Source organism: Mizuhopecten yessoensis, unplaced genomic scaffold (genome assembly GCF_002113885.1).
Source record: "Mizuhopecten yessoensis strain PY_sf001 unplaced genomic scaffold, ASM211388v2 scaffold9615, whole genome shotgun sequence".
In the NCBI taxonomy this organism is placed as follows: Eukaryota; Metazoa; Mollusca; class Bivalvia; order Pectinida; family Pectinidae; genus Mizuhopecten; species Mizuhopecten yessoensis.
Genome location: NW_018408136.1, coordinates 1,207,554 through 1,221,779, shown reverse-complemented (window position 1 = coordinate 1,221,779; position 14,226 = coordinate 1,207,554). Strand labels below are relative to the sequence as shown.

General features: G+C 35.6%; 1 long non-coding RNA gene across 1 annotated transcript; it reads left to right on the top strand.

Annotated features, from left to right (window-relative positions):
* Window positions 1-2,928: 2,928 nt before the first annotated feature.
* On the top strand, window positions 2,929-4,265 carry LOC110458485. The gene is made up of 2 exons (XR_002463801.1): window positions 2,929-3,132; window positions 3,727-4,265. It is a non-coding gene; the product is annotated as an uncharacterized LOC110458485 (long non-coding RNA).
* The last annotated feature ends 9,961 nt before the right edge of the window (window positions 4,266-14,226 follow it).

Below are 14,226 nucleotides of genomic sequence, written 5' to 3'. Positions count from 1 at the left end.
TATTATATAGAATGTAAATTTTAGTAAACTGATGGATTCTGTAGAAGACAACACCACTTTCACTTTCAGAGTGGGTTATATCTATTGGGTCCGTCATTCAAAAAGAGAAGTGTAGCAGTTTGGAATCAAAAACGAAAACAAAATATTGTTTGTATTCCTCGACCCCGCTGTTAAAGCAGTACTCAACGATCTTCATAAGTAATTAGTTTTATCAGCAATCAATGCATCATACATTTATAGCAATGCTTTCTTTAAAACCTCAGAATCAATGCCTACACATTTCTCATTTTTCGAATGCGGAAATAACACTCATCATATTTCTACATTGAACTATTTTCCATACTGATTCACGATATGGATACGGATATGCCTCGTTTGTAGTTAATCTCTTAACTTCACAAGAATTCCGAACAATAGTTTTCGCTGTCTTTGCCAGTTGCTTAATCCCATTAGTATTACTATCTAGAGGTTCACTCATACAATATTGTGACAGAGTAAAATGAATAGAATGAGGTTTCAAACTTTTGATCATTCTTGAGCGTCCTCTCCTTAACATGTTCAGATTTCGGGGTTTCTCTTTACCTACGCTTTATACCAAACTGAAAGAACGGCTTCGTTTTCTTATTAAGCAAGTTTTGTTTCCCAAGAAAAGTTGACAGCGATACTCATGGCTATAAGCTATTTTGGAACATATTTTGTGTAAAACGCGACACAGACCAAAATGAAATGTACATGTACTTCGGATGGGATTTAAAATTGAATGAGGCCTTAGTTAAGATGTTGTCCAGGAGGCTGTACAATTCTTATCGGAACCAACTGCCACTTTTGTTTTTACATGAAGCTGAATATATATTGAAGAACTTATCACAATCTTTAATAAAAAGTCCTTCGGCTTCACCGGAAAAAATCAAAGAAGAGAAGTGTCAACAAAACCATAATTTGAACTCAAAATCGATAAAACTAGGGCAAAATGTGAACAAAGGAAATATTAACATGGAGACCTCTGAAAAAGTACAAAGATAATAAGACCAGGTGTTCGGGAAGGGTAAGCTTTTGCTTCATCGACGACACTCGACATTTAAATCTTGGTCAAATCCAAGTCTTGTCACATACTCGCATGGCGAACTCTAGTAGTAACAACACCACCAGGTTCACCAATGGGCTGACCAAAAACTTGACCTTCATATCACACAAAGTAATAACATATTCCCCCAAGAGGAGATAATGTTGACCATAATATTTGTCTATAGTTTTCATTAACCTGTATCTTTAGAAACTCTGTGTTGTAGATACGTAGACAATGTGTTTACTTTAAATAATAAGACATGTATTGACCGCATCTTTCGTCTTTGCCCTGCTGAACTTGAGATCAAGGACGCTACAGACTGCTATACATAGCTGATTTCTTCTATCTATACTAACAGCATGACCAACAGAGACGGCGTACTCCAAAACTACCATCGTGAAAATTTCCCTTTCTTAATAGTAACATCAATGTCCCCTTGTTCTGTGTTTACATGTTGCAGTTGATTCGATAGCTTGATTCAAATATATATTATAGAGATATATTGCAGATGTCGACTACTGACAGACACACATAATACACAGGGATTCGAGAGATGCAGGCTGATGAGGAAAATGGACAAGAATTTAAGTTGCCATCAGGACGTCATCTGAAAATATTTCCTTTCAATGTGTGACATGAAAATCAACGGCTCATAAGTGTGGCCTGGTTCATAAGTGTGGCCTGTTGTCACTACCTTCGAATCCCGTTTAGAGGATGTGTAATTACTTGGATTTTACCTAGAGTTACAGGGAAGATGAAATCGATGCAGCAGATGTGTTTTCTTTCGGAAGAAAAAATCTACTCTAGTGCTTTTTCCCAAGAGTTTTCATCAAATATTTACTTTGGTCGTATGTTGCCTTATTAGTGTTATCGACTAAGGCAGGATACGACCACGTTCGAATACCGATTAACACTTCGGGTTTCTCTTGTTTTTCGGTTTCTGCTTTTTGACCATTTATATTGGTGTTATTAAAGGCATAGGTTTTGTCACCACCGTCAACGTCGTGTTTATCACTTATTTGGACCATGGACAAGTCGTCTAATGGAAGACCATGGACAAGTCGTCTAATGGAAGACCATGGACAAGTCGTCTAATGGAAGACCATGGTCAAGTCTTCTAATGGAAGATCATGGACAAGTCGTTTAATGGAAGACCATGGACAAGTCTTCTAATGGAAGACCATGGACAAGTCGTCTAATGGAAGACCATGGACAAGTCGTCTAATGGAAGACCATGGACAAGTCGTCTAATGGAAGACCATGGATAAGTCGTCTAATGGAAGACCATGGACAAGTCGTCTAGTGGAAGACCATGGACAAGTCGTCTAATGGAAGACCATGGTCAATCAAGTCTTCTAATGGAAGACCATGGACAAGTCGTTTAATGGAAGACAGCTGTGGACTAGCCGACGTCATATGAAGGAGGACCAGACATATCACCCTATTACCAGGAATAGGAACATCAAAGATATTTCTTTATTGTTTATATTAGTATCCACATGGGGTATTACTCCCGCAAGTGTGACAATGAGATCGTGTTGGACTGTGACCCACGCTGATTATGAATAAAGGCCAGGAAGGTCTTTTTCAAAGCAACACGAAAAAGGTTTTAATTTTTGGTTTTGTCTTTTTCATTTCAACAAATTGTGTTGTTTAGAAAACAAATGGATTGGACAACAGGCAAGCCTATATAAGTCCTCTCCAATAGGTACCACATATATACAAGTCAAAGTGAATAAAGTAAATAATAGATATCATAGATAGTAATGTATATATATAAAGAGAAATAGATTTTAGCATGAAAGTTGTCACGATCGCATGCATTGTCTCGTGGTGTTTATGTTGATCGTATGTAGATATATATATTTGTGAATGTCCAGTGTTATTGTTATTACGAATCACGTGGTCAGTTGACGGATGTTACGGTAAGTAAATAGGTAGGGAGCGGAAGTGCACGAGCTCAGGACACAGGTAAACATGTGTGGACGCGCCATAGCCACCTGTCGTGGGTTTTAGTACTCACAGCGGCCTACCTCAGTAGTTACAGGCACAGGTTACAGACTGTGGTAAGTAATATTAGTATTAAGCTTTATGTAACTCTATTTTTCCATCTTTATGTCCTAATATTGTCCGGTTAACGTCTATTGAGCCGTATAGGATAGTGCGGTCCGGTCATGCGTGACGCTTGGGTAGTGAGCGATTACCACAGTACAGCACGTGCATGTAGGCTAAATTGTATGAATATGTTTTTAGAGATACTTTATGGGTTTATAAGTATGTATATCTCGATGCATAGTTATGTACGAATGTAATAGTGTTGTAATGTTGATGATATGTATTGGAATAGTGATAAACCGTTATGTATAGGTGAGGTCTCGATAGAGTGTAAAAAGTATGGAAGCCGCGTGGTGCCATACTCGACTGTGTACTTGGTACTATGTATCGCCGGACCGGAATTAGGTTTAATTGTTATAATAGTTATTATAGTATATCACTTAACTGTTTACATTACTAGATATCATAGAGTCTCACGTCAGTGTTAAGATTGTCGAATATGATTGTGTCATTATATAATTGTCATGTTGATATTTTGTGAGGAATCAATTGCTTGAATGGTGAAGTATGCAAGATTGTAATGGCTGTTTTGGGTATTGTTTAAGCTTTCCTGAGGAGGATTACGACCACATCTGGACATTGCAGTGGATACATGCGAACGGGGCATCAGGACCGTCCCATGCAAAGGGTCAAGGTCAGCCACAGGTCATCCACAGCGGACAAGTCATGGTCACTGAATGGGTCAGCCAGAGCTGTACAGATAGGGAACTCTTAGTGGACACTAGGGTTCGAGAGAAGCGCATAGCGCGCATCCTATATTTCAACCGTCAGTAAAGGCTACATTTGGTCAGCGGTGTCAAACATACGGAGACTGTTGTCACCCAGGATAGGACTATTGGTCCATTGTGTCATACAGTAGACAGGAGCAGACAGCACAGGAACTGTCATATTATTGAAACAAGGAACATTGACTGGTACCATGCAATTAGCCGGCTTATTTGGAACTGTGAACTTTTGTATGGAAATCAATGTGTGAAAATATGTAAATGTAGGTATGTGAATGAGTGGATGCTGGAGAGATGATTGAAATGTTTAGTGAAATGTGCTTGTGTTAATTGTAAATAAATTGTTTGTATTTGTGTAACTTACTAGTTTGTTTTGTTCATTTCTAATTATCTCTACCGACGCTCGTCCCGCGTTACAAATGGATTGGACATCAGGCAAGCCTATATAAGTCCTCTCCAATAGGTACCACATATATACAAGTCAAAGTGAATAAAGTAAATAATAGATATCATAAATAGTAACGTATATATATAAAGAGAAATAGATTTTAGCATGAAAGTATTGATGGTAGTATTACGCAATATTTAGAGTAGAATGATTACTTCGGGTAATGTATAATAATTAAATATGTAAACATTTACTCTAGCTTATACATACTTGCATACCCACATGCCTACATGTCACACACACCCTCACACACCCTAATCTACATTATTACAAAGTTACTACATATATCTTATATATCTTTTTCGTATATAGGAATACGATAGGCTTTTCAGATTTTCTTTAAAGGAATGGATGTTTGGAAGTGTGTGTTTTTGATTGATTGGTATACACCTCTATTAAAAAAGGACGATGCATAGCACAAAATTCATGCTTGAGCATGAGAACGGTTTCATGAATACGGGCCCAGCTTTAAAGGTCTGGCTCTTATCATCACAACTTTTTCAAGATGTGTGTCGACATAACTACAACAAAAGGTTTTGGATAAAAGCAGGTTGATAAAAACTATGCAGAAATTTTCTTGTCGCCATCATAAACCTATTGGAAAATATTCTATTACATTAATTGTGTGATATGAAGGTGGTTGATTGTGAATATGCTCATTTGTGGTATCGTCTGTCACTACGTATACCCCAGTTCTCGATTACAGGATAGGGCATTACTGGGAGCTTTACAACGGGTGTAATCGACGAAGAAGAAGACGCTTACTCTTCCAGAAAGCATGGAATTATTCCTCTTTATTTCTAAACATTTTCTTCTGGTTAGTAAGTATGGATTATGAGAAGTTCTTTTTACACAACCAATACAATTTTCTATGTGACGTTTCGATGACTATTATATAAACACTGTCACCTTCAGACAAATGACCAGTGATGCGTACATGCATTCGGAACTCCTCGCCTATGCTTCTAGTTTCGTAGAAAATGTCGAAATGGTATTCCGAATGGCGTTCATGCACACAAAGGTGTAAAATGTGTACGAGTTGTCCTTAAAATCGACGTCGATTTCGCCGCTGGAAACGTATGTAAAATAGTTGTTATATATGTACCGAAATGACTCAATTCAGCTACATAGATTTTATTGACAGCTCGTACACATTTTACACCTTTGTGTGTATACGCTTCACTGGTCATCCTCTGATGTAGGTGATAGTGTACATATCGTACTAGTCATCGAAACGTCACACTGTAATGCATATGGATCAGGTCAAGGAAATTGTCTCAACCCAACACAACGACATGTCCACCCTACATTATGACATGTCAACCCATCATAACGACATGTCCACCCAACATAACGACATGTCAACCCATCATAACGACATGTCCACCCAACATAACGACATGTTTACCCAACATAATGACATGTCAACACAACATCATGATATGTCAACCCAATATAACAACATGTTCACTCAATATAATGGCGTGTCAATCGAACGTCATGACATGTCAACCCAACATAACGACATGTCCACCCAACATAATGACATGTTAACACAACATAATGATATGTCAACCCAATATAACAACATGTTCACTCAATATAATGGCGTGTCAATCGAACGTCATGACAAGTCAACCCAACATAACGACATGTCATTCCAACATAATGCCATGCCAACCCAACATAATGATATGTTAACCCGACATAATACAGACAATGAAGATAGGATATTCATGGCGTTCCATACTCCTCAGTCACCATAGTTTGTCCGAATTGACATGTGTCTGTAGTTATCTAAACGACTATGCTTACAGTGACGCTCCCCGCCATCAAGTTGGACATCTTTAGAGAGATGAGGAACATAGTGGTATGTAAAGAGGTGGTGCGGATGTTTGAAAGACAGACAACAGTTTGCTGCTGCTATGAAATTCAGTGATGATTAACATTATGGGATATGAACCTGAAAAGTTGACATTAACCGATGAGAAGCCAAGGTTAATATTACTTATTTAGGTTAATATCCAGTCACATTTACCATCACTTAAGTCCAAAACTGTAACACTATCATCCTCGATATTCCACGGGTTACGCTCTCTAACGCTCTCTGCAGAGAAATAAGTAATAGAGAATAAATGAAAACAAAAACACATCGAAAATTCTTTATAATTTTTGCAATGCTTTACTGTTAACCAAAAATAAATTCAAAATTTCTTATCGTTTATTAGCTGTAAAATTGTAGGGGAATCCTCTAACGGCATTTCTTAAACACCAATAGTCATAAAAATACTATTCTACAATGTATATGAGTTTTTGAGAATTGATCACGTGCAGATATCCGACAAATGAGAAATGTTCAAAGATAAGAATCAGCATATATACATATATAAACGAAAATATGAAGCAAACAAAATCATCAAATGCATAATATAATTTATGATATGATTCATTGAACATGCAGTTTTCAAGAAACCAACAATTAAATGTATCTTTAATACACTATTATTCATATATACAGTTCATGATACATATATCAATATTTATCGTTTATAATACACAAATCATTATGCATATACATTGTATAATACATGAATAATTAAAAATAGATTTATATATACCAATAAAAAATAATTCAATGCACAATGTATTATAAACAAATCATTAAACAAACTGTTTATAATACACATATATTTCAATATACACTTTTCAATGAATTTTTTTTTAAAATATACAATTAATTATATATTTAAAAAAAAAATAAAAAAAAATATGCAATTTATAAAACACAGGTGATTGAATATAGATTTTTTTATCACATAATGTACTGTGTTATCCAGTAAATATACTACTGACTACTCACCTAAGTGATGTATGAAGGGATAGACACTGGTGTGACCACTGACCCAAGGGATGTGTGAAGGTAGAGACACTGGTGTGACCACTGACTTAAGGGATGTGTGAAGAGAGAGAGACACTAGTGTGGCTACTGACCTAAGGGATGTATGAAGGTAGAGACACTGGTGTGACTACTGACCTAAGTGATGTATGAAGGGAGAGACACTGGTGTGACCACTGACCCAAGGGATGTGTGAAGGTAGAGACACTGGTGTGACTACTGACCTAAGGGATGTGTGAAGGTAGAGACACTGGTGTGGCTATTGACATGTCATATATTTTGCGTGTAATATGACATATCAGCCCTTTGATTGGTTGTAAGTTTCAATTGTTTCAAATGTGACGTCACGTCTAGGACAAGTACATGACGTCACAGACTTACGCACCGGAGTCAAAATGGCGGATTTTTACATTTCAAAGTTGCATGAAAATTGTCGTTTTACACGAATAAATGCCATAAATATTGAATATGTGATAAAAAGGATCTTACACTCGTTTTCATTTCATATGAAATTTATGAAACTCGTCACCAATTTTTCATTTTAATAAAATTATTAGACTCTTTTTATAAATCTCATATGAAATGGACACTCATGTAAGATCCTATATATAATACGCAAATAATTCTATGTATTGTACGCTTTTCATTAACTGTTATTTTTACAGTTTACTGTACACAGCATTTAATCACTATAATCTTCTGTTGGGTGGTCGTACCGTTATATTTCAAAATGTGGATATCTGAGGGCATTTTATGATAAACGTCAAATTACCGATACAAGGTCTTTTACAACTCGGTATGATAAACAATCCATTTCAGCATTGATGTATATTTAAGCATTGAACTGTTTTTGTATGGTATTTATGATCTATTGTCATTCAAATAGATAATAAATACCATACAAAAACAATTCAATACTTATATTTACGTTTTCTCTGCCTCTTATGTTCTTTTTTAACTTATAATTATAATTTATATTTAAAATTAAAAAAACGCCGCCTTATCGAAGGTCCACACAATTTCGTTCAATAGTTTGAACAGCGTATTGTCGCGTGCTGATTGGCAAACAAAGTAGTACTTTGAAATTTTAACAAATACTCCAATTTTATTCAACAATGCAGTATCAATACAATTGCGTATGATATTTATATAGGGTGATTTAATTTTGTCAATAGAACTCTGAGCTGAAAGTTAGATTTGAAATTGTTTCGATTTTTCCCCGGAACAAATTTCGCGCATGGACAAATACAGTGAACACCGTAAATCCGACCTTGCCCTCAATGAGTTATTTTTGGAAGTTAATTCGAACTATTCTCTTTGCTCATGTTGTGAAGAATCCAGGCGTGAATTTATTTGTTGATTGTACGGGAACCTGACAATAGTCGGTAGATTCTGTAACAGACTCGTTATTTGACATGTCGTCAGAAACTGAGGAACCGTGGATGCGAGACGCGTGAAACTGATAGCGTTCGAAGTGAGTGATCTTGCGACGTAGCACAGGTTTGTTNCATCGAAACGTCACACTGTAATGCATATGGATCAGGTCAAGGAAATTGTCTCAACCCAACACAACGACATGTCCACCCTACATTATGACATGTCAACCCATCATAACGACATGTCCACCCAACATAACGACATGTCAACCCATCATAACGACATGTCCACCCAACATAACGACATGTTTACCCAACATAATGACATGTCAACACAACATCATGATATGTCAACCCAATATAACAACATGTTCACTCAATATAATGGCGTGTCAATCGAACGTCATGACATGTCAACCCAACATAACGACATGTCCACCCAACATAATGACATGTTAACACAACATAATGATATGTCAACCCAATATAACAACATGTTCACTCAATATAATGGCGTGTCAATCGAACGTCATGACAAGTCAACCCAACATAACGACATGTCATTCCAACATAATGCCATGCCAACCCAACATAATGATATGTTAACCCGACATAATACAGACAATGAAGATAGGATATTCATGGCGTTCCATACTCCTCAGTCACCATAGTTTGTCCGAATTGACATGTGTCTGTAGTTATCTAAACGACTATGCTTACAGTGACGCTCCCCGCCATCAAGTTGGACATCTTTAGAGAGATGAGGAACATAGTGGTATGTAAAGAGGTGGTGCGGATGTTTGAAAGACAGACAACAGTTTGCTGCTGCTATGAAATTCAGTGATGATTAACATTATGGGATATGAACCTGAAAAGTTGACATTAACCGATGAGAAGCCAAGGTTAATATTACTTATTTAGGTTAATATCCAGTCACATTTACCATCACTTAAGTCCAAAACTGTAACACTATCATCCTCGATATTCCACGGGTTACGCTCTCTAACGCTCTCTGCAGAGAAATAAGTAATAGAGAATAAATGAAAACAAAAACACATCGAAAATTCTTTATAATTTTTGCAATGCTTTACTGTTAACCAAAAATAAATTCAAAATTTCTTATCGTTTATTAGCTGTAAAATTGTAGGGGAATCCTCTAACGGCATTTCTTAAACACCAATAGTCATAAAAATACTATTCTACAATGTATATGAGTTTTTGAGAATTGATCACGTGCAGATATCCGACAAATGAGAAATGTTCAAAGATAAGAATCAGCATATATACATATATAAACGAAAATATGAAGCAAACAAAATCATCAAATGCATAATATAATTTATGATATGATTCATTGAACATGCAGTTTTCAAGAAACCAACAATTAAATGTATCTTTAATACACTATTATTCATATATACAGTTCATGATACATATATCAATATTTATCGTTTATAATACACAAATCATTATGCATATACATTGTATAATACATGAATAATTAAAAATAGATTTATATATACCAATAAAAAATAATTCAATGCACAATGTATTATAAACAAATCATTAAACAAACTGTTTATAATACACATATATTTCAATATACACTTTTCAATGAATTTTTTTTTAAAATATACAATTAATTATATATTTAAAAAAAAAATAAAAAAAAATATGCAATTTATAAAACACAGGTGATTGAATATAGATTTTTTTATCACATAATGTACTGTGTTATCCAGTAAATATACTACTGACTACTCACCTAAGTGATGTATGAAGGGATAGACACTGGTGTGACCACTGACCCAAGGGATGTGTGAAGGTAGAGACACTGGTGTGACCACTGACTTAAGGGATGTGTGAAGAGAGAGAGACACTAGTGTGGCTACTGACCTAAGGGATGTATGAAGGTAGAGACACTGGTGTGACTACTGACCTAAGTGATGTATGAAGGGAGAGACACTGGTGTGACCACTGACCCAAGGGATGTGTGAAGGTAGAGACACTGGTGTGACTACTGACCTAAGGGATGTGTGAAGGTAGAGACACTGGTGTGGCTATTGACATGTCATATATTTTGCGTGTAATATGACATATCAGCCCTTTGATTGGTTGTAAGTTTCAATTGTTTCAAATGTGACGTCACGTCTAGGACAAGTACATGACGTCACAGACTTACGCACCGGAGTCAAAATGGCGGATTTTTACATTTCAAAGTTGCATGAAAATTGTCGTTTTACACGAATAAATGCCATAAATATTGAATATGTGATAAAAAGGATCTTACACTCGTTTTCATTTCATATGAAATTTATGAAACTCGTCACCAATTTTTCATTTTAATAAAATTATTAGACTCTTTTTATAAATCTCATATGAAATGGACACTCATGTAAGATCCTATATATAATACGCAAATAATTCTATGTATTGTACGCTTTTCATTAACTGTTATTTTTACAGTTTACTGTACACAGCATTTAATCACTATAATCTTCTGTTGGGTGGTCGTACCGTTATATTTCAAAATGTGGATATCTGAGGGCATTTTATGATAAACGTCAAATTACCGATACAAGGTCTTTTACAACTCGGTATGATAAACAATCCATTTCAGCATTGATGTATATTTAAGCATTGAACTGTTTTTGTATGGTATTTATGATCTATTGTCATTCAAATAGATCATAAATACCATACAAAAACAGTTCAATACTTATATTTACGTTTTCTCTGCCTCTTATGTTCTTTTTTAACTTATAATTATAATTTATATTTAAAATTAAAAAAACGCCGCCTTATCGAAGGTCCACACAATTTCGTTCAATAGTTTGAACAGCGTATTGTCGCGTGCTGATTGGCAAACAAAGTAGTACTTTGAAATTTTAACAAATACTCCAATTTTATTCAACAATGCAGTATCAATACAATTGCGTATGATATTTATATAGGGTGATTTAATTTTGTCAATAGAACTCTGAGCTGAAAGTTAGATTTGAAATTGTTTCGATTTTTCCCCGGAACAAATTTCGCGCATGGACAAATACAGTGAACACCGTAAATCCGACCTTGCCCTCAATGAGTTATTTTTGGAAGTTAATTCGAACTATTCTCTTTGCTCATGTTGTGAAGAATCCAGGCGTGAATTTATTTGTTGATTGTACGGGAACCTGACAATAGTCGGTAGATTCTGTAACAGACTCGTTATTTGACATGTCGTCAGAAACTGAGGAACCGTGGATGCGAGACGCGTGAAACTGATAGCGTTCGAAGTGAGTGATCTTGCGACGTAGCACAGGTTTGTTACAAATGTTTATGTGTGCTGTGACTCATATCAGTAGGTCTGTAACATATGTGTCAGTAGATCTATAAAATATGTGTATTTCAGACATTTGTAACGAACCCCAGTTGATCAGTGCAGTGTAACAGACGATATTTCTGATAAATTGCATGAGCATTAAAATTGTTTCCGGCATTGGTGATTTCAACCGATGTGCATTTTGTACGATATTGAAGACCTTGGTCTTGTTTTCGTTGTAATAAAAGTGGTTTTTTTATTTTTTTTATTTGGCACATACATTTACAATGCCATTGTCAAATCTCACAATGCCCAGCGATATTTCAGCAGCCGTCATGTTTAATTATATTGGATATTGTAGTTCCGGTCAGTGTTGTATTAATACGCTAAGAATTGTGTCTCGTTATGCAAGCAATCTGATTAAAATCATCTGTTACATGGCTCCGCCTGAACATCTGAATGTGCCGCGGTCAGGGTCACGTTCAAGTGACCTTTAGATGAACCAATCAGAGGCGTACTGGCAAAAGTTTGCCAGCGAATCGGAATATCATGGTTGATAGATAAATAGCCAGGGGTATCGAACAGATTAGTTTTGTATAGTTGTGTTTTATTTCGAACACATTCATCAATCGCTCTAAGCCAATTATTTTTAAGTTTTGACCAACTTTCTTGCCGTATCAATTGTGTTTTAATGTTGATAATACTGACAACTTCAGATATACTTAAGTCTACGTTAAGATGTATAACATCTGACCGTAAAGCTGCTTTTGCGAGTGTATCCGCTTTTTCATTTCCTGGTATGTCTACGTGCGATGGTATCCATTCGAAATTTAGAATAATTCCTAGTTCCTTTATTTGCGTGATCATGAATTGAATGGCGCTGAGTAATTTGGGTCTACTGCTATTACCTGATACTATTGACTGAAGTGAGCTAAGCGAGTCCGAAAGGATGACAACTTGGTTAAATTTATTATGATTTTTCATAATGCCTATAAGTGCAATTTGGATAGCCATTAGTTCTGCTGTGTATACTGATGTTCTGTCGCTTATACGCAGTGACTTATTTATTTTGAAGAAGTTATTATAAATGCCTAATCCTACTCTTTCATTAGCTGGATTTTTGGAACCATCAGTATAAAATTGAGTAAAATTAGCATATTTGTTGTTTATTAGTTCAAGAGATAAATGTTTTGCTGCAATTGGGTCATTTTGTTTATCTATTACTTTGAGTAAGTCGAGTGATACGTTTGCTTCTGTTTTAAGCCATGGCACCTGAAATTCCATTTTACGGGAGATTTTAACATTTTCCACACCGTATTTCTTGTTTAACCTTTGTATTTCTGAAGGATACGGTGCCCTCGTCCTAGTGAGGGGTACTGAACTATTTTTAATAGCCTGATTTAGAAGGAATTTTTCACCATGATTCTGAGTTCTAGCCCAATACTTTAGCGTAAGATTTTCCCGTCGAAGGGTTAACGGAGATAACGTTCGAAATAAAACACAACTATACAGGAAAAATAAAACAGAAGAAACTGTCATTACCAGACTCAGATTGGGATATACCAAATTAGGACATAATATTAACCGGTTAAAAAAAGTGGTAGATCCAGATTGTCCAAACTGTGGTGAACCCGAAACCATAAACCACATATTATTCCACTGTAACACCCATAATAGCCATAGGGCAGATTTACAAGATCAAGTCGAACAAATAGAAAACTTCAATTTTGATTTAAAATCGTTATTAAATCCACCAAAAATACACATGAAACTTGTATACGAATATTTGATCAACTACCTCACTGCCATAGATTATATCGAAAAAATTTAAGTCAATGATACAAAACAAGGATAGGTAAGAAATCATGAAGATAGTTACAATAAAGTTGCCATATCATACATATAAGTATAGGATCCTCTGATAGACAATAGCTTGCTGCAACGTCTTTGTTACGTCCTCAGGTGGGGAGTTCTGTTCACTAGAGCTATCTCCTATCCCACAGTGACCTAGTGTTTTAACGAAGGAAATTAAAAATAACCAGAATAAAAATGAGTTACAATATGCGAGACTTAGATACATTACACTTGAAACCCTGCAGGCGGGAAAGTGACTCTTTATAAAACAAAGGGACGGTAGCAGGGTCAAAAGGTAGGATTATGTATAGATATATCAACATAAACAATCAATAAAACAATATTTACAATAAGACGTAAATATATTATAATATATCTTCAACTCAAACAACCACAGCTTCTCACCTCGTCAGGTGCACTTACAAAAGTGAATGATCTGTGTTGT